This window comes from Diabrotica undecimpunctata, chromosome 9 (genome assembly GCF_040954645.1).
Source record: "Diabrotica undecimpunctata isolate CICGRU chromosome 9, icDiaUnde3, whole genome shotgun sequence".
Lineage (NCBI taxonomy): Eukaryota > Metazoa > Arthropoda > Insecta > Coleoptera > Chrysomelidae > Diabrotica > Diabrotica undecimpunctata.
Window position 1 is genome coordinate 87,900,174 of NC_092811.1, and position 25,916 is coordinate 87,926,089.

Genomic DNA, 25,916 nt, shown 5'->3' on the forward strand with positions numbered 1-25,916 from the left:
ATTAAAACACTTCAAAATATGAACACCGAAATAACCTTTTCCATTTTAATGTGTTTTGTTCAAATAATTTAATATTAAACATTAAACACAATAGTTACATTATATATTTCATACCTTTATTTTCTACTGACTATATACTTTCTCTTCAAGATACTGCCTCTACATCGATGTGAACAACATTGAACAATGCGATCAATTTTTTTTTTAGGTGAAACATCAAGGTCATTAAATATTAGAATAAGTGAACATTAATCTTATATTAAAAATAGAGAATTTGATAGATCTCAAATATGTAAACACCCATGGGATAATGAACATAGTGTTCAATGGAATGATTCAAAAATAGTCCTAAAAGAAACGGATGGTAAAAAGCGAAAAATCAAAGAAGCAGCTCTAATTATGCTAAATAAGACCAATTGTTTCGCAAATTTCTCGGTAGAATGTAGCAGGATCTGGTTACCCATATTAAAAGAGGAAGTTATTAAAAGTAAAATACCAGTATTAATAAGTCAGTAACATATAGAGGATACATCATTTATATTACATAATTTTTTCTGACAGATATTCTCAAGTTAAAGTTAATTTCATGTAATCGAATGAACTATCTTACAAGTAAGGAAGACAAGAGAATCCACCGCAGTAATAATAGCGAAAATATGACCAAAGAACTTTAGAAATTACACGAACTAAGTAAGCCAACTAAGTTGACCAACAGAGACAAGAAAATGTTACCATAAACTGAACAAAAGCCAAAAAAAAATCAAAAAAGATGTGAAGAGATAAAGAGGTTAATATATTGACAGAACAGCAAGACAAACTAAGAAGATTGAATTCCTGAATGCAACCCAAAATGTTTCAGATTTTATTAATATATTAGATATTCGTTTCTAATATTATATGTTCTTAATATGCCATATGCTAAATATAAATTAATTCTCCGCTACTGACATACTTTTTGGGAAAACTCATAGAGACAGTTAAATTATACGATAACTTGGGAGATCACGCGTATTACTCATTACATTATTTCTTTGCTGGAGTATAGGGTATTAGAATAAAGAGTTTTTTGTGATTACTGAGCCAACTATCAATAATTAGACAAAAATATTACCCAGAAAAGTTACTTATTTTCTTATGAGGAATCCAAATCTCTAATAAAAAATTTGGTTCCCATTTAAGATTTGTTGCCCCCCGCCTCAAAGCATACACACGCACATTTAAAAATATTTTACTTGAGCAGACACCGAAAAACTGTATAGTAATATATTAAAAAAACCTTAACGGAGTACCTATTATTATTTTTCAAATGTTATTTCAATTCGATATTCAGCCTCGCTGGAATCTATCAACCTTTATTTTCTCTGGTTTTTTTAGTACTAAAATAGTATATTACTTTATGAGGCGGAGAAGCATGACTTTTCTTGATGCGCCCGATATTACGCGCCGAACGAAGTGAGGCGCATAATAGAGGGCAAGTCAAGAAAAGTCGCTTCTTTGCCGAATAAAGTATACTATTTTTTCTTCAAACGTAGCAATTTTCAACCATAAATAGTACAATTCATACGCTATTTTTACTCGAAATTAACTGTGACAACTATCAAAGTCGTCTAGATGTTAGAAATTAAAATAATTAAGTCGTCGGTGGGATTTGCGTCTCCCTGGTTACAGTTGTTTGACAGTTGTTTGCAATTATTAAAGACAGCTTATTGTTGTTGCAACCGCAAGCGCAAATTTAGTGCGAAAATGGAAAACCTAAACGAAATAAGAAATAAGAACGATAATGCTCAAAAAATTTTAAACCCTCATGATTCGCCAACATCGGGAATGATTGATGAAAGTTGTTCTCGACCATCAGTATCATCAACAATTACCAATGCGTATCAAGAGTCGGGAACATTTTTGCACGGTTTCAATTTTGAAAATGCTTCATTAACTAATTGTACTTTTAATATTACTATAAATAAAAATGATGTTTAATTGTTGTTAATGACATTTGTATTGTTGCTTTGTTACATGTTTCATATTGTTGCCATGACAACATTTTTCCCTCCGCCGTAAAGAAATGGGAAAAAAACTGCTGCCGGTGGAGACATCAAACTTTGACAGGATCAAGTTAGATAAGTAATGTCATCATTATTTGACGTTTGAAGAAAAAATATATTATTTTATTTATAAATACAAGTTTTTTTGGCTTAGTTATGTGAAAATATTCAAACTTTACAGCTTATAAACCTTGAAATAAACTATTATTTTAATATTGCAAATTCCCATTGTATTAAATTAGAAGTTTCTCATGTATGTTACGCAGTATTCGGATTACACAACGATAACTTTATATATAAATCCTTGTTTTGCCGAAAGCCAGTCAACCAGACAGGATTTCCCTGCTATCTAACACCGATCCTGCTCTCGCGTACTGTTTTCCTGCTCGGAAAACATTTCCATGCCACTGTGCACTCAAACCTACTTTCCGCTCGATACTAGGGGTTGCCGATAGCTATTGGCCCGCATCCCTTCCACCGTTCTTTCCATTTTCACCGCTATTCTTCCCAGTGGCAAATAGTTGGTCCAAAGAGTTGGTCACACAACAAATAATGCCGGTAAATTGTAGTGAATTTTCCTGAGATTTGCTCAAAGTTTCTCTCTATTTTCTAGAGTGTTTAAACTGTCTGTCAGTGACGGGGTTAGGTCTTAAGGGACCAAGATGGTAACCGAAAACGGGCAGGTAAGAACTTGTTTTTATCCACCTATTTGACCTTCAAAAATGTTCGATAATATTCGTTATAATTTTAAAGTTTAAGATCACTTCCAAATATTTCTCAAGGTTGTTGTTTGAGGTATTAACTTGATTTATAGAAAATACAAGATTTGAAACCTGTTCTAAAATCGACACTATTAATAACTTAGAAAAATCATTATTTTATTGTATTATTGATAAATAATTCAGTCGTTCAACTAAAAATATAGATTTATGTTATAATTAACTTTGTTAATGTTTTATGTGTGAAACTATTTGTGGTAGGTCTCCGTATCTATCCGCATTGGACCTGCAGAATTAAATTGTCTGCAGAGGTCGCTCTAATCGCTTGTTGCTCATGTGTTAGAAGATTGTTGGTGTGGAAGTATGGCTTCTTTTGGGGGACTCCCTTTGTTAATCGCGGTGATAAAAGAGTGGGATATTTACGGATTTTTGAATACCTAATTAGGGGTATAATTCTAAAGAATTCTCGGGATTCCTCCCTAATTTAATCTAATTAACAGAGTTTTGATCTTAGTGAATGTAGTTACAATATATACGAGGTGTTAAAAAAGTTTATTACATTGGTAATAATGCTTCTTATGTGAAGGTCAACGAAAGTGATAAGTTTCTTTACAAAATTGTTATATTTTTGGTTTCTTTATGAGAAAAATTATTTTTAATAACAAAATTCTACATACTTATGATTATTAAATGGTAAGAATTTGGTGCAAAACTGGTGTGGTAAAAACATTCAATTACTTGGGTAAAAAGTCCATCAGAAAAATCGTATCAGCATCACAGAAAAATTAGGTGGTAATCCAACTTGTAATGGAAATTTGAGCAGCATCAATAAGCCTGACAAAAAGAAACGAAATTACTAACAATAATGCAAAGGAAGCTTATCAGAAGAAACTTAACACCAATATCCTAAAAGGACTAAGGTAATAGTTAAATATCGAGATCAGATTTCATATAATAAAAGAAGAATTACTAAAGGCTCAGATGGGCAAATGACACAATCACGTCCAAAAAAAATGGAAGAAGGATAACCAATAAAAAAATATATTTTGTAAACCAGATCATTTTCCAGAAAAAAGCTAAAGTTTAGATTAAGATCTATTTGGAGTTTATATTGACAAGATAAGACTAAGTTTTATTTTTCCAATAAATATTTGCCTTGCTTTTGCAATTTTTCTTACCTTTTCCTCCGTACTGTTACTGTTTTACTACCCTGTGTCATTCTCTTGATAACTATGTTTCTAATTCAATATCACTTTGTTTTTTGTGTCATACGCCTTACTTTTCCATAGCGTTTATTTTGGGTTAGTAGTTATTTAACATTAGTAAGTCTTTACTTTTAGATTGAAATTATAATTGTATAGTAATTGTAACTTTCTAGTTTACTTTAGTTTGGTAACCACATGGTCTTATTGATTCGTATTCTCTATTTGTTACTTTAACGTCTAACTTTCGAGTTATAAAATGAAGAATTTAACATGCTGTTGATATTTTTGTTCAGCTTATTTTGTTAGTCTTTGCTTTAAATATACAAACCATCATAAATTTTTAACTGCTTTAAATATATGCATGTTCGAAGCAGAATTGGGATATTTAACTGGTGAAAGGTGCCTTTGAGACGCCCTTTTGGAATTTCTTAAGGGTATTATTGGAGACTTTTTGTTAAAGCCCATTTGGCTTCTTGCCAACAGCCAAACAGAAAAATCAATATATCTGGAATAAAAAACCGTTACGTAAGAAATTCTGTATAATTTCCTTCAGTATGTATAGATTATATTCCTTTTGGTTACGTAAAGGTTTTTATTTAAATTTAAATTAAATTTAAATACATAATGTTAGTCTAAGTTAAAGTCTAATCAAGAATTATAAAATATGAATTAGGTGACTGTGTAATAAACACACTGGAGTTATTTATCCACAGGGTCAATACAATATGCCTTACACGATAGCTTTTACTTGCTCTGCATCCATATCCTGCAAACTGTCCACATTCCTAATGTTTACTGTATTAATATTATCTTTCTTTTCTTTTCGACTGCTGACTCCATTCTAGATGGAGATTAATGATAACTCTGACAAAACTTTACCTTTCATGGGAACAGCAATATCATTGACACGCTTACCTTCGATCGCTATAACTGGATCATGTTATTCTTCTTCTTCTTTTTCTTTATAAGCAATTCTGCTTATTAATTGGCGGATTAATACCTCTATGGAAGGTTGTCATTCCATCTTTTGCGCGATCGTCTGATATTTCTGCCGATTCTTGCTATTTTGACGACACGGGTCTATCCCATTCTGCTTATATGGTTATTCCATTCTTTTTCTATGTGGTGTCCATTTATTTATACATTGTACGTTATATTTTCTTCTTAGGTCTTCACTTCTCTTTCGATCTCTTAGCATATTTCCTGTAATTCTTCTCAGTATTTTCATCTCTGCCGTTTCCAGTAGCCTTTGTATTGTGACTGTGTCGAGTCTTGTTTCTAAAGCATATGTCATTATTGGTCTTATACTGACTTAATAAATTCTTGACTTCATCTCAGTGTTAATGTATCTGCTTCGCCATATAGTGTTATCAAGGCATTCTGCCAGTCTATTTGCTTTTTGTAGTAGATCTCTCACTTCTTTGTCCAGGTCTCCATAGCTGGACAGTGTAATTCCAGGGTATATGTGGACCAATATTTGCAGACTATCTTCATTTTGGGCTATCAATATTGCATCGTCTGCGTAACCGAGTATTTTTATTTCTTTGTTTCCCATTCTGTATCATATTCCTTTGTTAACGCTTTTGATGATTTCATTCATTATTCAATTGGAGAACATAGGGTTCAATAAGTCCCCTTGTCTCATCCCGCTGCCTATTTCTAGAGGTTCTAACCATCTAATTTGACTTCTATTTTGTTGTTTTAGTAGATATTTTCGATAGTTTTTATAATATTTAGGGGAACTTCTCTATTATACAGAAGATAAATTACATCTTTGAGTCCTACTCTGTCAAACGCTTTCTTTGAGTTAATCAGACACAGAAATGTTGGTCTATATTATACTCTAGTGATTTCTTAGTAATTTGATTTATAACGACTATTGCATCTGTACACGATCTTATACTACGAAAACTCTGTTGTTCATCTGCTGAACTTATCCTCTGATTTATTAGTACTTGTAAAATTTTTGTTGTAAGTTTTATATCAGGTTTATGCTTCTATAGTTTTCTGGCTATTTTTTATCTCTTTTTTAGAATAGTAGAATTAATTCGCTCGTTCTCCATTCTTCCGGTATGTTATTGTACTTTATAATCTTATTAATTAATGTTGTTAATTGTTCTGTCATTGCTGCTCCACAATATTTCAGTAATTCGTTTGATTTCCCGTCTTTACCTGCTGCTCTTCAGTTCTTCAAGTGTTCTACGAACTTCGTGTACTTTTATATTAAGTATTTTATTTGTGGTAATTTCTGGTGTATCCGGTTCTAGCGTCGTTTGTTCTTCCTCTGCATAGAGAAGGTCTTTTAGGTAGTCAATCCACGTATCCTTTTCTATATGTTTTGGTTCTATTAGTTCCTTTACTTCCGTTCTTTTACCTTTTATAAAGCGCCTTATTTCCTTTTGCAGTCCGTAAAAATCATGTTCCATTTCTTTCTAAAAGCGTTCCCAGTGATCATTTTTTATTTTTAATGCAAGTGCATGTGTTTCGTTTATAATTGTCTTGTAAATATAGTATGCCTCTTGTGTTTTGGCATACATGTTTCCTTCACTTCTGTACAAAACCATGGAGTTCTTCGTCTTGGTAACGATTTACTTTTATTTATATTTATTTCACCGAAAATTTTCTTATCTTTGTCATCTACTGTTTTTAATAGTGTATTTATATTGTTCTTTGTGAGGGAAAAATGTATTATTAATAGGTATTTCGTTTATGCTGCAGAGGTCCGTCAGAAGGTACTCTTCTGTACTCTATTATTCGGATGAGTTCTTTTAAACTCTAGCCCGGTCAATTGCCAGATGTTTCTGATAAAGGTAACCTTTTTTATTTCATTGAACTAGGTTGTAAGGTTCTTTAACCAGGATGTTCTAATTCTACCTGGATCACGATTTCTCAAATATTTTTTCTTGCAGATGGGCTTGTAAAAGGACATACCTGAATTCGTTTCGATTAATGTGTCTGAATTATTGTAGCTACTGAGATTTCATGGTGGTCAGTACCTCTCGGTTTTTATTTATTCTGCTAAGGAGCTCCTCAGAACCCTTTGTGACTAGTCCAAGGGTCTTAAATATTCTCCGATATAGCCACATCTCAAACACTTCCAATCTTCTGCACATATCTTCGTTCAAAGTCCACGAAATAACAGCATAAAAAGGACAGATAGGAGGTAGTATCACAGCATTCTTACTTTTATTCCAAGAAAGTATAATTTCTATATCCTGGTTGTTGGTCCATTCTTCATTTATTATGGTGCCGAGGTGGTTGTAATGCGTCACTCTTTCTACTGGGCTTTGATTTACGTAGAGTTAACGTTTTGTTATATTTTCCGTGCTAATTATCAGAAGCATTGTCTTCTTTACGTTTATATTGAGTCCATATTGTTGACTGTAATACATATATTTGTTTATAAGGACTTTAGGTCTTCTAGATTGTCCGCAAATACTATGTTTATGGTATCATCTGCATATTTGATGTTGTTTAGCAGGTGTTTGTTTAGTAGAATACCCTTTTCAGTTTCCCGATCATTTTAAACTTTATAATTAATCGTTTTTCTTGTTTTTATCACCGATAAAAGTTCTCTCTTTTTATTTTCTCATAAATCTACATTTCGAAAGCGAATCATGAGACATATTAATTAATATGTCAGTAAGTAAGTAAGAAATTAATATAACAGTAGCAACCATCAATGTTGTTATTTTAAAAATTATGTATATGAGATGAAATGTGGAGAGAAGATTGTGTATAATCTTCTCTCCACATTTCATCTCATATACATAATTTTTAAAATAACAACATTGATGGTTGATACTGTTATATTAATTTAAAATTTTTTACTCTAACAATTTTAAATAACGTTGGGTTTTGTCTTAAGTAGACACATACAGTTATATTGACTACTCTGTTACGACTTCCGTCCTAACTTGTCAACATTGTCATTTCAATCAGTTGCTTCCATAAAGTCCTCGTAGACACACCGTCTCAGGACTTGCAACTTCAACGTGGAGTCATATGTCGCCATGTTACCTAATCCAACGGTAACTTTAACATCCTAATTATTTATAAGATATAATGTCAAACAAATGTAACTAATTATTTGTTAACGGGTTTTTACCCATATATTTAGTGGCTACATTCATGTACTCCTAGTAAGTATTAACCACACTTTACATTAACCTTGGTCAAAATTTAAACTTCATGTTCTTTTTAATTAAGTGGTTACATATTTTCTAGGACACCGATGATGGAATGATGAATTCCGAAAACGTTTTGTCTAACACAGCCCGTTTGGGTTTTTAAATATATACCTTTTACAAAGGATTTTAATTAATTTTTTTATAAACTAGTTTAATAATAGAAAATACTTTGTTCACATAATATCGATTACTACTGGACTATACCTACAAATTGAAAAGGTCCCAAAATATTGAAATTCTGAAAGAATTTAAATTTAAATTTGAGAACTTATTTTTAGGAATCTCAAAACAATGTTAAAAATACCGTGGAAAATAGCGGCATAAACGTAAATATTTAGTAGATTGAGTTAGTGAGAATAAATTTATGAAATTATAAACTCAGCCGAAGGAAAATTAATTTTATGACGTACTACCAGATACTGTTCCAGATTCAACCATGGAGTTACTTAATTGAATTAAGACAAATATATTTTATGCTGATCTCTTTCAAGTTTAAATGTTGTAGCTGTATTTAGAATTATTACAATAATGTTTTTTTTTTGTTATATATTTTACAAACAGTTTGTATTATTTTTGTGCAACATTATAAACGTTACAATCACCCTAATTTTAAAAAATGGTTACCAGAAAAACGTTCATCTTAAAATGTTTATGACTTAAAGTTTTGTCGGAGCTCGGTTAAAACAGTTAAAATATTGTACAGTCTAGTGTTACTCTACTCCGCAAAGTTATTGATAGTACTTTATTATTCTTTAGCTTTTAAGCGATAGATACACTTCTGAAAGTATCTGTCGTTCACCCGTCATTTCTTTGGTCTGATTAATAGAAAAACTACACCAATGAACCTGTTTTGGTTTGTTCTCCTGTCTTTATATGCTGTTGGAACATGTTTTTCGTAATATATTTTAAAATTATTTTGTATGTTCTAATTTACTAGATTCTTAATGTCTTTCAGTAGGAATTAATTCGGGAACTGAGAGTTCCCGACACAACTATTAAAACTAATCCAAAAAATAATAGAACAAAACAGAATTCCTCAAGATTGGAGATCAAGCATCCTAATACCTCTTTTTAAAAAGGGAAACCAATCGAACCCGGAAAATTACAGAGGAATTAATTTATTAAACATAATACTAAAATTAACAACCAAAGTGATAACAAATAAACTGAATGAAATTATAACACTAGCAGAAGAACAACAAGGTTTTAGGTCGGGAAGATCATGCAACGACGCTATATTTATAATGAGACACGTGCAAGAAAAATCATTAGAATACAACAAACCGGCATATCTACATTTCGTGGACCTCAAGAAGGCATTTGACCGGGTCAAATTAAAGAACGTTACTCGGCCACTTACTGTACGCAATAGAGATACCTCTAGGAATAATCAAAACGATCGAAAATATTTACCAAAACAACACAATATAAGTAAAAGTGGAAGAAGAACTAACCGACCCTATTGAAGTTGGAAATGGGATAAAACAGGGAGATTCCCTGAGTCCTTTATTGTTCAAACTGATTATGGATGAAATAATAAAAAAGAACTAAAAAAGGATGGGGAAAATGGGAGAAAAATAACTTAAAATAATCCGCTATGCAGACGACGCAATACTACTCTCTCAAATTGACGACGATTTACAACGTATGCTGCACCAATTTAATATAACAGCCAAAAAATTTAACATGATAATTTCCCCAAAAAAAGACAAAATGCATGGTTACAACAGCAAATTTACTAAGATGGTCATTGGAGCTGAAAGGTCAGATAATAGAACAAGTGATGGAGTTTAAATATCTAGGCATCACATTATCTAGCTATGGAAAGCACAAAACTGAAGTGGAAGATCAAGCGAATATAGCAAACAGAGCCGCAGGCTGCCTGAGTGAAACAATATGGAGAAATAAAAATATCGGGAAGAAAATGAAAGGCAGAATTTACAAAACAGTCATCAGACCAAATCAGACCAATAATGACATACGCGGCAGAAACACGGCCTGACACAAAGAGGAAAAAAGGATGTTAGAAACAGCAGAGATGAAAACATTTGAAAAAAATAAATGGCAAGACACTATAGGACAGAGCTAGAAGAACAGATATACGACGTAGATGCAAGGTGGAGAATATCAAGAACTGGATAAGAAATAGAAAAGTAGAATGGAACGATCATATTAGCCAAATGACAACAAATAGGGTAGAAACGACGGCAGAGACGGTTCCCCAATAGAAAGACGATCAGTAGGAAGACCACGAAAACGATGGAATGACAACTTACTGGAGGCACATTGAAAAACAGACAGAGTCATATCTATATAAAATAAAGAAGAAGAAGACAAAGGAGAGTTCCAAAATTTCAAGACCAAATCTTTCGAGTACAACGAATATGTACATTAAATTGCTGTACATTTTAAACAATCATATGACTCTTAAATTAAAAGTAATGGTAGAAGTGGTAGGAGGTGTGTAAAGGATTCATGAGCATGTATCGGAATTGTTAGCAGTATACCAGATGAATTTTAAATCAAAATGGGTCTAAGAAAGGGCGACCTACTTTACTCTTCGTGTTTCAACTTTACTTGAGAATACACAGTTAGGAAAGCAGATTATCCAGAAGCGGGGCCAAGTTTTTACCCTTTTGGCCTTTAGGCCAACGAAGATAATACCAACTACATGGTAGTTATCCAAAATCTAAGATGAAGAATTCGACAAATTTCGATGTATAAATAGTATTTCGAAGTCAGCAAATAATTTAAATACTTAGAAGCATTGATAATATTCGAAAACAGTTATGACAAAGATAAGGCAGAGAAATAAATGTCAGGAAATAGAGTGTATTACTCCCTATCGACGCTGTTTAAATTGCTCTCAGAGACAGCTAAAACAAAGTTATATAAAACTATAATTTGCCCCATAATAACGTAGGGAAGTGAAACGTGGACACTAAACCAACGTGAAACAACAAAATTATTAGTCCTAGAACGTAAGATCCTACGGTAGGCCTTGTAGAGACCATATTAACAGAAAAGTGAAGACAAAGACATAACCTGGAACACCAAGTATTCTATGGAGACAAAAACATAGTACGGTACAATAAGTTAAATAGTATAAGATGGGCAGAATATGTACTGGGATTAAATGATGAAAGATTACAGATACAACCTGCTGAGTAAAGGGCCAATGGCAGAAAGTCAGTTGGCTGCCCAAGAAAAAGTTAGAAGTATACAGTAACGAGTGATCTATTTAAGATGGGGGTGGAACAATAAGAGATTGCTGCACAAGACCGGCAAGTGTGAAGAAAAATAGTAAACTCTGCCAAGACTTACCTGTAAAGTTGTAGAGCCAAGAAAGAAAAGCAAGAAGAAGAAGAGACCATATCTCTCACCATAGTACTTATCCATTGGCCGACTCGATTCACTTCGAATTTCAAATAAAAACTGAAGATCCAGTTTACATTTTATAGTGAACGTTTAAATATATTCTTCAGGAGGCATATAGATCGAACCATAGGCATATACTAATAAATTGCTAGTGTGGCTTTGGGACTATAGCATGATAGACCATCTTGCTAAATCTTGTAGTCAAGCTATCCCTCAAGCGTACGGTAGACAAGGAATTTAACGTTTTACTCTAAGCTTAAATGCTAATTTAAATTGCTTAAACAACGCTTTTTAACTGAAACAAGTTCATGATGAGTAACGAGTATTCGCCCTCTAGCTCTTATTACTTTTCTATTTTCTATTACTTTTCAGAACTTTTCAGAGCAGTCGTCTCAAAAGTTCGAATAGCTATGATGATTGCCGACCTCCGCCGCGGAGATGGCACTTGAAGAAGAAGAGCTCTTATTACTGTCGTATCGTATTTGAAACGGGATTTCTTTGTTGTATGCGGCATTTTAGCTGAATCCACAGGTTCTCTATTGGGTTTAAATTCGGACTAAATGGAGGCCAATCCGATCTTCGAATTTGGACCTCATTAAGATAATTACTCACAATGGCAGCGGCATGTAGTCAAACATTATCGTGTATTTACATAAATCTATCATATCCAATATAACGAACATTGGCCAAACATGACCTTGCAAGATGTTTTCCAATCACTTCCATAAGTGCCGTGCGTCCCTCCCAACTAATACCTCTTCAAACCATTATGCCACCACCTTCAAACTAATGGTCTGGGCGAGATTGCAGGTGACGAATCTTTCTCTAACTCTTCTGTAGACGCGGTTCAGAACATATGAGTTCCATAATTGGATTCTGATCACATCAGTGAGAAGAAAATTTTTCCATTTGTCGATATTACAAATTCTTACAAATTCTAAGAAACGAGCTTTATGATTTTGGAGAATACGTGGAACTTCGGCAGGGCGTCTAGGCTTTAAGTTTTCTTCTTTTAATCTTTGTCTAACTGTTTTTGAACTCACATTAACTTGTCTGATATTTAGTAGCTCATTTCTGAGAAACATCAATGTCAATCAGCGATTTCGTATAAAGTTAAGAACCAAAAACGGTCATCAATTGCGGTTAATTGCCTTAACCAGGCCTCCATACAAAATTTCCTGTCTCGTGATACCTTTTTAAAGTATTCGAAACTGTTGATTGACTTCTCCTGAGATGTCGTGAGATATCTTTTTGTGTCTATCCTTCCTCGTACAAACTTACAATCTGTGCTGCTTGGGCTTCACTACAGTGTTAAATTAGTGGCATACGTATTTTAAACTTAACTTAAATCAGAGAAAATTTTTTTAAGCGAAGAAGGTTTTTTATGATAAAATGCACGAATGACATTTAACGATGAATAAACGTCAAAATAAACATTAAAATATTTCAAACCAATAGGTCAGCCTACTATATGAGTAAAATCAATAATCTAAAATTATTTTAAAATAATTTTGACTACAAAAAAAAGAAAAATTCCAAAATATTCGATATTTTTGTCCATGTGTATATGAAATATATATATTTTTAATTTTTTGATAAAAATTATTGTACCTACCTATTACATTATAAGTTTCACATTTTATTCATAGGTTTTTTAATTATTTATTTAAAAATAGTTTTTGGTGTTTTTACATTCACTAGCGAATTTTTTTCTTCGCGCTTTTAAGAGATTGTCCTAAATCGCTATTCATAAATTTTTCCTTGAAAAATATCGTAAACTTAAAAAAGCTTATTATATGATGTAATAAATCATTTATAGAATTTTAAAATTGCATTTACAGCTTCATCCATCAACTATCAATATACATACTTAATGGTAAATTTTAAAGACAGGAGATTATTTATTTAGCACTTCCCATATCAATCACGTCACTGTTTAATTTATAATAAAAATGAAAACAAACTAAACTTTTTGGAATAAAAATAAATTTTTATTACACAAATTGAAGATGAGTCTAATTTTGATAACTACACGAAAATTTGTAATCAATTTTAAACTACTTATGGAATTGACGGTGACTTAATGGAAATTTTGGCTTCATGATATAACATAAAGCAAAACGCTTTTTTTAATATTTTAAAAATATATCGACATATTTCGTTGAGACAACAGATTCTTCAGAAAAGTAGTAATTTTGACGTGTTTTATTAATAAAACTAGTGGAAAAGTTTAAAATTATGATGCATCTGAAGAAGCTAATGTTTTAACTAAACATACATTTGATCATATTCTGTGAAAATTTAAAGACGATTGTTTTGTTTTATATTATATGTTAATAAATTTTTACTTAAAAAATATATTTTGACACCCATTTCTGAGCTGAAATTCGGTATATCGTATATTAAATTTCTTTTGTGGATTACAAGAATTTTAATTTATTTTGTAAAAAGAAAGTCTTGCGTTTATAAAATTACATTCTTCTGCATTTTACTTAAACAGAGCTTGGAAATGGAAGTGTAATTGTACGTGGTAACCGACAGAATGTGGATAATTTGGAGTGCTATGTGCCATTCCATTGTGTACAACATTGCGAATGGAAATTTTCAAGTTAAAAGATCAATAGTGGTGTCTGGATGTCTGAAGAGATAACAAAAGGAAAATAGACAGTGGTTTCCCAAATAAATTATTAGATAAACTGTTTGAAAGTTTAATTCATGAAAAAAAAACATTAAAACGGGTTTAAAAGATAAATTTATTTTTATAATTGGCCATTCTTAGGGATCAGTCTGAAGCAACAAAGGATTAGACTGAACTTTATTAAATTATTTCAATAAATTACATTCTTACCCCCGTTTTACCCAAATTACTCATTTTCTTCAGGCTAAGCCGATCTGGTGTCTTTAGACAGTTTAAAAATATCTAGATGTTTTTACCCGCGTTTGGGATTAAACCCAGGCCTTCTGTGTAATAGTGAGACATTCGACCGTTTAAGTTTCGGTTCACCTAGACATAATAATTATTTTTATAATAAAATAAAAATAGTCATCATTTAAGCTTAAGGGTACTTTTTTGCTATCTAGAAATCATACCCAAAAGCTAAATTTTGCCGAGAATGTCAATTTTGGGATCTCAAAAAGATACAAAAAAGTTTGTTATACTTACCCCCGAGCTTCCCCTAAAACCCCTCCCGGAGGGGGAGAAATTGGAAAACATCGATTTATCAAGAAACTCTACGCCGTAAACCTCGAAAAAAATGTTTTAAACAAGAAATATAGCTAAGATAATTTTAAACAAAAATGTTAGTTTGCACTTTTTGTGTAGAATAAACCATTCTCTCAGAAATAACGGAGAATTTTGAATTTCAGATCCGTTCAAATCAGTTCAGTTGATCCGCGAAATCAATTTTTTTAATTAAAGGATCAACTCGACGGTAAAAATCTTGTGTCTTTTAATCAGAGTGTCCCATCGACAAAAATTAAAATGGATTTTAAAATAAAGTGCGCAGCATGTGAGGTTATATAGCGTCAGGCCTAGGACGGAGCCCTGCGGGACCTCAGCCGTTACATCCACCATCATACATCCTCTACCACAATCTTCCTCTCGGAAAGATAAGCAGCGACCACATTCCTCAGATACCCAGGACAGTTCCTTGCTTTCAAATAGCTTATTACGTCACCCCACTGCAATGCTGTAAAAGCATTTCGGACGTTAAAGAGAATCAGGATGACTCATCGGTGATCAGCCCCAATTCCCTGTGCCACTGTCAGTGCATCAACTGTACATTTATCCTGGCAGAAACCATATTATCTCGGAGACTGGCCTCCTATCACAATCACCTCCTCGATACGTGCACGTAACATTATATCGACAAGGCAAATAGCACGATATTTGCCTGCCTTGAACTTAGGTAGGAGCACGAGCCTCGAGATTTTCCAGGGATATCGAGATTTTCGAGGGATCCCGGCAAGAACAGCATTCATGTGCTCCAGCAGCAACGTGGGCTCCAAACGGCCGAGACGTAAAACCACCTCAGTCGGGACATCATCTAGACCGAGAGCCCTGCCAGACTTAAATTAGTGAAACTTAAAACAGGCCTAATGAATATGCTACTCTGTATACACTTATGTATGTCAACTCCTTATATATTGATGGATAAACCATTTTAACGTCACCTTCACTCTATATTATTGTGTACACGTCAATATTTTTAGTTCCTAAAGTTTTTTTTTTGTTATAGTTTTAACGACTACGTTTTCCTTGTTCCTGTCACCATAATCCTTTAAAATTTAAAATTGCTATACTTAACCTATCTATTATTTTAGTTCGTTTATCTTCAACTTACTTGACTTTTGATCCGAGCGGCCTTTTAATTGAATGCGTCTGACTATTTGTAATTTTCACAGTACAGATTACTTGATAGCTAGGTAAATCGCGAAAACTCTTCAGTGGTTACACGGCATTAAGCTTGGGGAACGTGAAATTAGAATTTGTTAACAGCTGGATTTTTTTCTGGAACTCTGGCCTTATTTGTCGGGCGTAGTTAATATTTTTCAAAGTTTTGTTGAAGACAGTATCAAACACCACCTCCAAGTTCCATTATTACGACCAAGGACATAACTCCGGTTAACCTTGGGAATATATGCCACCTAATTTCAGTCAGAAGTTGCCGCTATACAAAGATGTGCTAAGGAACTGTGTGGGACTGTTTAAGTATCATCTCATCATCATCACGTAGCGCTACAACCCTGGGTGGCTCTTGGCTGATTATACAACTTTTTTCCAATTTATTCGATCTTTCATCAACCTAGGGTCAAATGGAATGTTCATTATCCGGAGATCTGCTTGGATGTTATCTCTCCATCGCATTCTGGGACGTCCGAGCGGTCTTTTGCCTGTGGGAATCTCCTCTCATACCAGTTTTACAAATCTCTCGTTATGCAATCTGTGCAGGTGGCCTGCCCATCTTAGTCGCTGTGATTTAATTTTTTGGACAATATCGGCGTCATTGTAGAGTGCTTTTAATTTAAGTATCATCTACTAGAGTGTAAGTCGAAATGGACTGATAATACCCTTCTTTTCAGAGTCCAAAGGCTACTAAAGCAATAATAATGCTGATAAACTGGCCTTAGAAGGCGCCTTGTATGCCAATAATTGGTGCGGAGCCTAGCTTTGAGCTTGCGATCACATACAAAACAGCAACATTGATAAATGGGTACAAGAAAAGTATTTTTAATAGTGAAGAAACACATCACGACAAAAACAGCTAGAGTTCATTCAAGGACATTCAGTCAAATTTACTTACTATCGACTTACTGACCCACAATCGAAGGAGTGTGGGAGAGATAGTGGTGAAACGGCTCTACGCGTCTTATGTAAGAGTGATTGAGTCTTAATCATCTCAAGGCTATGGAAGGTCATTATGAGAATTGGGTTAAATGAGAAACTTATAGTGACACAATCACAATAGATATCTAAAGGTTGTAGTGTGTTATGCCGAGAACCGCACTAGTTATAATATGTTGGAATCTATATCTAATCCCTCAAATAAAGCTCCATATAGAATATATAATATTATAAGGTTTATAATTAAAAAAAATCAGAAATCATTTTTATTGTTTCAAAAAGAGTTATTAAAAGTTAGTTGGTGCTCGTACTAAATCAAGCTGATGCTAACACTAGTATTATATCATATTATTTCTATTTTTTTTTACTTCTACATTATAACCCCTCACTAAACAACACGATTAATTTGCATGTACACGTACGTTCGAACTTATCAGCTGACGAAAATTATCTATTTAAATGGACAGAAGCACGCACAGGTCCCTAAGGTCCGTACACACAAACATGATGTCATACATATTTCGTCGATATACTTTTTATGCACCCTTGCATTGGCAATAGTATATATACTTTGTTTCATGCAACATTCCACCTAAAGCGCGATCGATATTCACAAAAAAGCAGTTCCTGTTTTTGGTGTGTTTGTACGGAAAATATATGCACGAGAAACAAAGTTTCAGTTAGTAACACGAAACCATTTTATTATAAATTCACTAAAATATATTTTACTGGCACAATTTTCAATACGGGTAACCAAATCCTACCTAATCCTACTACATTTTACTGAAATGCATATCACCCAATTTGTTTTAATTATGTGCAGAGTGTGCAGTTCTTTGATTTTTTTACTGTTCGTTTCTTTCAACACTATTAAATTGTTCCTTTTCCCTTTATAGATCAGGGAAATAAGCAAAAAATATACCATGTTTGTGACACTCGTCCGGCCAGGCAACCGACAGTAGTTGTTTTGGGTAGTATGGACTTCTATAACAAGAACCTATATGTTTCCTGCAGTCGATTTTTTGGACTTTTAATTTGGAATTAATTATTAATAAATCTAAGTCAAAATACAGTATATTTTCGCATTTTTCGTCCATCAGGAAAAAGTAAAGCGTTTGAAATAAATTTAAGAAGAAAAGAAACTTATGTCATATAAAAAACTTCAAAATGGCGTTTTCTAAAGGTTCATATCCTTATTTGTTGCTTAGAAAGTTGTAAAATAAGTCAAAAATTTTGATTTTTTTTAAATGTTAAGTTTAAATAATTAAATTAAAGTCGATCGGTCAAAGAGTTTAAAAGTTATTTAATTTGTATATCCAAAATTAAATTTTTTTGCAACAATATAAGTCAAGATATTAAATACATATGTATAATAAATATACGAATAGATTCCAAAAGAAAAATGATTTATTCTATTAATATTATTTAAAAAAAAATGAAGATTTTTGCGTACATTACGAACAGTATTATTTAAATAATTAGGTTCTTAAATAAACCATCTAATTTGTTTCAACAATTTTTTTTTCAGTTTTTATTTTTTTTTTTTTTAGTAATATTTGAGATAATTTTTATTATAAAAAATAAATATTTATGATAAATATCTAATTCTTCAATAAACTTCGTAAATATTTTATATATAATAGATTTTATAAAAAAAAATTATCCTATTAAATTCTTTCTACTTTAAATACTTACTAATATTTCTTTAAAAATCCCAAAGAAGAATTTAAGATTTTTCTTAAAGGAAAAATCATCTTACTGAAAAAATTTTTTTATGGCTACCTATTTATTTATTTATTATTATTTATTTATTTAACACTTTTTAAACAAATATTAAAAAAATATATTTTTTGCTTCAAAATTTCTTTCTTTTTATAATTTGAATGATTCTAAGACGTTATTCTTGTATTTTTTTCGTAAAATCATCATCATCATCATCATCATCACTGGCTCGACAACCCTTTTTGGGTCTTGGCCTGTTCTAGGATTCTTCTCCATTCCGATCTGTTTCGTGCTTTTTTTCTCCAGTTTTTTATTTTTAAGGTTGTTATATCATTTTCTATTTGTTCTAAGTATCTCAGTTTCGGTCTTCCTCTTGTTCTTTTTCCTACTGGCATCTGTTTGAATATTTTGTTTGGTATTTCGCCTTCTTCCATTCTTTCTACATGTCCTATCCAACGCAGCCGTCCTATTTTGATGAATGTTATAATATCCGGATCCTGGTATATTTTGTATAGTTCAGAGTTGTATCGTCTTCGCCATATTCCGTTTTCTTTTGTGCCCTTATATATGTGTCGCAAGATTTTTCTTTCGAAGGTGGCTAACAACGTTTCCTCTCTTTTAGTAAGTGTCCAGGTTTCTGAGCCATATGTGAGTACCGGTCTTATTAGGGGTTTTATATATTTGGCATTTTGTCTTTCTTGCGACGTTATCTGATCTTAGGTGTCTAATTAAGCCATGGTAACATTTATTTGCAATAAATATTCGCCTCTTCACTTCCTCCGTAACGTTATTATCAGACGTGACTAGGGATCCCAAGTATATAAAGTTTTTTACCTCCTCTATGTTGTATTCTCCTATTGTTATATTTTGTGGCTGCCTTATTTCTGCGTTTTTTCTTACCTGCATATATTTTGTTTTGGTCTGATTGATTTTAAGACCACTATTTTGTGCAGCTCGTTCTATTTGGTTGTATGCCTCTATCATTTCTCTTCTTGATCTTGCGATTATGTCAACATCATCTGCAAATGCTAGTATTTGCACGCTTTTATTAATAATTGTTCCTCGTGTATTGACTGTTGTGTCCCTCAGTATTTTCTCGAGCACGATGTTGAACAAGATGCATGATAGAGCGTCTCCCTGGCGTAGTCCCTTTTTCACATTTATTGTTTCCGTTAATTCATTTTGTATCCGAATTCTACTTTCTACTTTTAGAGATTCTTTTATCAGTTCTATTAGTTGTGTTGGTATATTAAATTCTTTCATTGCTTTTATTAAGAATTCTCGGTTTATGTTGTCATATGCGCTTTCAAAGTCTATGAAGAGATGATGGGTGTCGATGTTATATTCACTTGTTTTTTCGAGGATCTGTCGCAGAACAAATATCTGGTCTATTGTTGACTTCTGTCTACAGAAGCGACTTTGGTATTTGCCAACTATTTTTTCAGCGTGTGGTCTAAGTCTTTCATAAATGACATTGGACATTATTTTGTATGCTGCATTCAGCAGCGTATGTGCTCATGTGCTGAGAGGCGAAAGATATGAATTACTTCAAGTTATACTGGAAGGAAAAGTACAGGGCAAAAGATCAGTAGGAAGACGCCAGAACTCGTGGCTGAAAGACCTGAGGAGATGGTTCGACCGCTCATCCGCAGAGATCTTTCGCGCAGCAGTTTCCAGAACTACAATTGCCATTTGGATCGCCAACCTTCGAAAGGAGACGGCGCAATGAGAAGAAGAAGATTCAGCAGCGTGATTCCACGGTAGTTTCCACATTCTAACTGATTTCCTTTTTTATGTAGTGGTACAATAATACTGCTATTCCACTCCGTTGGTAGCTTTTTATTCGACCATATCTTTGTTATCAATTCATGTATTGTTTTTTGTAGTGCGTCTCCTCCTTCCTTTAGTAACTCCGATGCTATTTGATCCGATCCCGGTGCTTTATTGTTCTTTAATTTTTCTACTGCTGCTCTAATCTCGGCTATTGTTGGTGGAGTCTTTTCTCTGTTGTCTGCTTGGTCTAATGGTATGTCAGGGGTCGTCTCTCTTCGATCTCCTTCAAACTTTTCCGTAAAATGTTCTGTCCATCTACTTAGTATCTCTTGCTGTTCTGTCAATATATACCTTCCTTATCTCTACACATCGATGTTCTCGATTTGAAGTCTTTTCTGCATTTGTTTATTCTCTGATAAAATTTTCTTGTCTCTGTTGATTTACTTAGTTCTTGTAGTTCTTGAAGTTCTTTGTTCATATATTCTCTCTTTTTTCTTCGGTGTGCTTTCTTTTCTTCTTTGCGTAGTCGTTTATATTCTTCCTCTGCTTGTCGGGTTCTGTGCCCCTGTTGCATCAGTAAATATGCTCTGTTTTTTTTTGTCTGTGATGATCTGACATTCTTCGTCAAACCATTCATTCGTTCTTGTTTTTCTTTCTCTACCTTTTATGCCTAGTACTTCTTTAGCTGCCTCTTTTATGATGTCTCTGCATTCTTCCCACTCTTTATTTAGGTTTTCATGTGTTATTCTGTTTTCTAGTTTATTGTTTATCTTTTCTTTATACTCTTTATTTTTGTTTGTTTCTTTGAGTCTTTCTACCTTGTATCGTTCATGTTTAGAGCCTCTTTCCTTTTTGATGTTTGAAATTCTAGCCCTTACCCTACTTTCGACCAGGTAGTGATCAGAATCCGCATTTGCCCCTCTTCTAGTGCGGACGTTTATTATATTCGATTGGTGTCTCGAGTCTACAATACTTACTTTAAATTTTTCGTAAAATACTTACTTTAAATATAAAATGCGTACTCGCTTCGGCGGTACATATACTAAAATTGGAACGATACAGAGAAGATTTGCATGGCTCCTACGCAAGGATGACACGCAAAATCGTGAAGCGTTCCACATTTTTTTTAACACCTCGCTCACCAACCTTATAAATACAAATAAATACGACCTAATATTATACACGGATGCCTCAAAAATTGACACAGGAGTAGGCTGCTCTGTTACAACCTCTCATTCACTAATTAAGTCATCACTTATACCAGCCGTCAGCAGCGTTCATACTGGCGAATTATTTAGTATATTTCAAGCTTTTAACCATATATCTCCACCTAATAAGCAGGTTGCCATATGCACAGACTCTCTAGCATCAATCCATTCTATCAAAAATATATTTACCGATCATCCAATCGTCCAAAAGATCCTAGACTCTTACCAAATTATCTTGTCCCAAAACATAACAGTTAACATAATTTGGCTGCCATCCCATATTGGTATAGAAGGCAATGAAACTGCAGATCACTATGCTAAACTTGCTACAGCATCACCTGAAATCACCGATAAAATTCAAATTTGTAAGGACCTAAAATCATATACTAAAAGAAGAACCAGACTCCTTTGGCAGCAGCATTGGAACTTTAACCGTTCAATCTTACACGAAATACAACCGTCAATAACCAGTCAGCCTACATTTGACTACTCAGCCCTCTCAAGACGAGATCTCATTGTGATAAGACGACTTCGGATAGGACATTCAAAACTCACATACGGCTACCTAATGTCCTCTAGCATCCGTCCCTCCTGTCAAAGCTGCCAATCATATTTGACAATCAAACATATTCTCACTGAATGCCATCAACAGTCGGCAAAAGATTACAATACAAACTCAAAAGTGAAGTACGAGATATCCTGAACAACCCTGACCAAATAAAAGCTGTGCTACAATTCCTTAGAGATGAACACTTATATCAAAAAATATAATTAGATTTTAATTTAGACATAGTATAACGTATTATTATCATTCCGTATTATTGTAACATATTCTTAATGTAACACTTAATGTTTGTGTAATGAAAATTCATGTTATAGTACCTGTGTAAGTGGCCATAGTAGCCGAGCACGTTAAAGTTGAAATAAAAAAAAATGTATATATATAAAATGCAAATAAACAATTAAAAATGCCGAAAAATGCTGATTTTAATATTTTTCGAGGCCATTTTTTAATAGGTTATACATCGAATTTAAAAAAACAAAAAATATGAGGTGAAAGTTTATAAAACAGGTTCAAAATGCGCAAGTCCACTTTGATTTGCAGCATCATATTCTTCCGATTAAAATAAAATTAAGATTGTGGTAAGAAATAACCAATGTGTTTCAAACGTTTAAGTTTGGACGTTCATCAAGTCTATATATTCCAAAACGCAACGGTATATCAATTTGTTTATGTATATTTTATACTGACTTTTGCAATATAACATCAAAATGAAATTAAGAAGTTTTAAACGAATTGACTTAAGCTTTCATATTGTATTTTTTGTTTTTCTTTTACATCTGATGTTCAGCCTATTAAAAAATGGCCTCGAAAAACGCTAAAATTGTTTTTTCGGCTATTTTAGTAGTTAACTTGCCCTTTACGTTTAAAGTAAGCGTTTTACATATAAACATGTTTTACATATTTTAAAGAATCATTTTCGTCTTAACATTATTAAAAAAAATGTTATACATAAATAGGTTGCCATGGCAAATTTTCGGAAAACTTTTGAGCATAGCATATTGGCATCATATGGCATCAATAATATCGAATAAAATAAGTTTCAGCATATGGATATGAAATCAAACTTTTTCGACAAAAGCCACACGCCTAGCATACTCAGCAAGAAATAAAATCTAGTTTATCTGGGATTATTTATTTTCCAAGTATTACATAAACCAATAGTGTCCTAGGTCAACTTTTTTCCTTTTAAATTTGTAAAAAAAATCAGGCTGTCAAAATATGTAAAAATCAGTATTTTCTGACTTATATTATTGCAAAAAAAAATTAATTTGGGATAAAAAAATAACTTTTAAATTCTTTGACCGATCGGCTCGAAATTTTGATTTTATTTTAAGCACTACAACACCCAACATTGTATGTAATATAAAGGTTATAAGTTTATTCGTTGATTGAATATCCAAATTTGGGTTATTCAATCAACGGTTTATTTTAAAAAAGTTATTAATATTTAAAAAAAAATCAAAATTTTTGACTTCTTTTGCAACTTTCTAAGCAACAAATAAGGATAGGAACGTTTAGAAAACGCCATTTTGAAGGTTTTTATATGACTTATAAATTTCTTTTCTTCTCAAATTTGTTTCAAACGGTTTACTTTTTGCTGATAGACGAAAAAAGCGAAAATTTACCGTCTTTGACCTTAATTTGTTAATAATTAATTAAGTCTAAAAAATCGACTGCAGAAAACATATATGTTCTTGTTATAGAGGTCCATACTACTCAAAACAACTGTCGGTTGCCTGGCCGGAAGAGTGTCACGAAAAAAGCTTATTTCCCTGGGCCATTATGTTCTTAGCTCAATAAATATTGACAATTTAATCAAACTCTCTATATGTCAACTTATGTTCACTTATTTTAACTATATAGTAATAGTAGCAGTAGTAGTAATTTTTATTTCGAAAATGTACATGCATATATACAGGGTGTCCAATTAAGCCGGCGTCATATGGGAAACTACTTTATTCTTAGTGTTATGAAAAAGTTATATTTTATAAAAAGTTCTGCATGATCTTAAAATTAAAGCCGTATACGAGGATTGTCAAAAAATATAAATTTCGCTCGAGAGTACCTTTATATTTCACAATATCGAAAATTGTTATTACAAAAAGTTGTTTGGAATTCAAAACAGTTTTAATATGCAATTCCATCCTACTAATTGGAAAAATATCATTTTTATTTATTATAAAATATGAGTAGGATAACTGTTTTATTCTTAATTTTACGAAAAAAGTTATTCTTCATAAAGAGTTGTGCATAGTCTTCCTATAACCTAAGATGCAATTATCAAATAATACATTGTTTCAATCTTATACGAGATACGTCAAAAAACATAAATATTAATAATAAAAAAAATTCAATTAGAAAGATATAATTACATATTGAAACATAGTTTTTAATTCTGAACAACTTTTCATTATAAAATCTTTCAATATTGTAAAAAATGAAGGTAGGTACTTTACTCTTGAGCGAAATTCATATTTTTTGACATACCTCGTATAAAATTAATAAAATTTAATATCTGATGGCTTCATTTCAGGTTTTAGACCATTCAGAGATTTTTATGAAGAATAACTTTTTTACTTAAAATTAATAATTAAAGAGTTATTTTTGGTATTGGTATAATGGTATAATGATTGGTATAATGATTTTTGGTATCGGTAATTTGAGAAAAATTTGTAATTTTTTTTTCAATTAGGATATAATTGCATAATAAAATATATTTTTTAATTCCGATATTCTGAAATATAAAGGTAAAAAAAAACTATATCTGATGGTTGTGTTTTAAGTTTACGATCATTCAGAACTTTTTATAAAGAATAACTTTATTATATTAATAATAAATAATATAAATAATATTACTAATAATAATATATTAATAATTTAATTTTTGCAAAAACTGGATTTTGTAAGATTTAAATGAATTCTTATGTTTTACACGCAAGACTAAAGAATGACCTACATCATGTATTTATGCAACTCTGCGGGAGAATGTATGTGGATCTTCAACGAAGCTCCGAAGAATGGTTTGGGAGATTATCGTGGAACAAGTTGGCTACTTTACTATAATCTGTTTTTCTATCGCAGTAGCCCCTTATGATTAAAGCAGTCATTTGCTCTTTTTCATTAAAAAGCATCTTTCTTATGGAACTTTTAAAAATACATAAAACAACTGTCACTTTTAGATATTTGCAATTTAATTTACAAAACTTGGCAATACACATCAAGCTATTGCAAGTTTTATGTATATATAGTATTTATGTATATATAACTTTTATTTATATCTTGTATGTATTTAATGTGACAAAAAGGACAAACTTGAATCTACTTTTAATAAAAACTATAATTCGCAATCATTTTGCTCCTTTAAAATATCACAATTGAGCAAATCAAACAAGTGAATCATTAACTTAAAACCAATAAAATAAACTCCAGATACTCGTATGTTATAAAATCTACTCTTGCTTTTAAGAGAGCGATTAAGAAATTCCTTGACTCTAAAATTAGATTATAGTGAAATTTTTAAGTAGTAAAAAATGTTAGTGTCGAAATAAATATTCATTTATAACGAAAACTCGTGGGTGGGAAGTTGGTAATATACAACGTGCGAACAAGGAATCGATAAATGACGCATACGTAATTACCAGTTAATTAATTTTTGGAACCAAATAAATAAAAGCTGGTATAAAGGAAGGCACAATTGTACCCATAAAAAAAGTTCCTGTTGGAAAGTTGGAAGTAATGAAAAGAACAATGAACAGAAGCGATAAATAAAC

The 25,916-nt window shown here is 32.2% G+C and overlaps 1 protein-coding gene and 1 non-coding gene across 3 annotated transcripts in view; both read left to right on the plus strand.

The window, feature by feature from the left end:
* LOC140450234 (uncharacterized) overlaps positions 1-25,916 on the plus strand; it is a 584,309-nt gene that overhangs the window by 278,163 nt on the left and 280,230 nt on the right. The window lies entirely within an intron of this gene.
* LOC140451557 (U6 spliceosomal RNA) lies at positions 21,392-21,498 on the plus strand. The gene has a single exon (XR_011952079.1). It is a non-coding gene; the product is annotated as a U6 spliceosomal RNA (small nuclear RNA).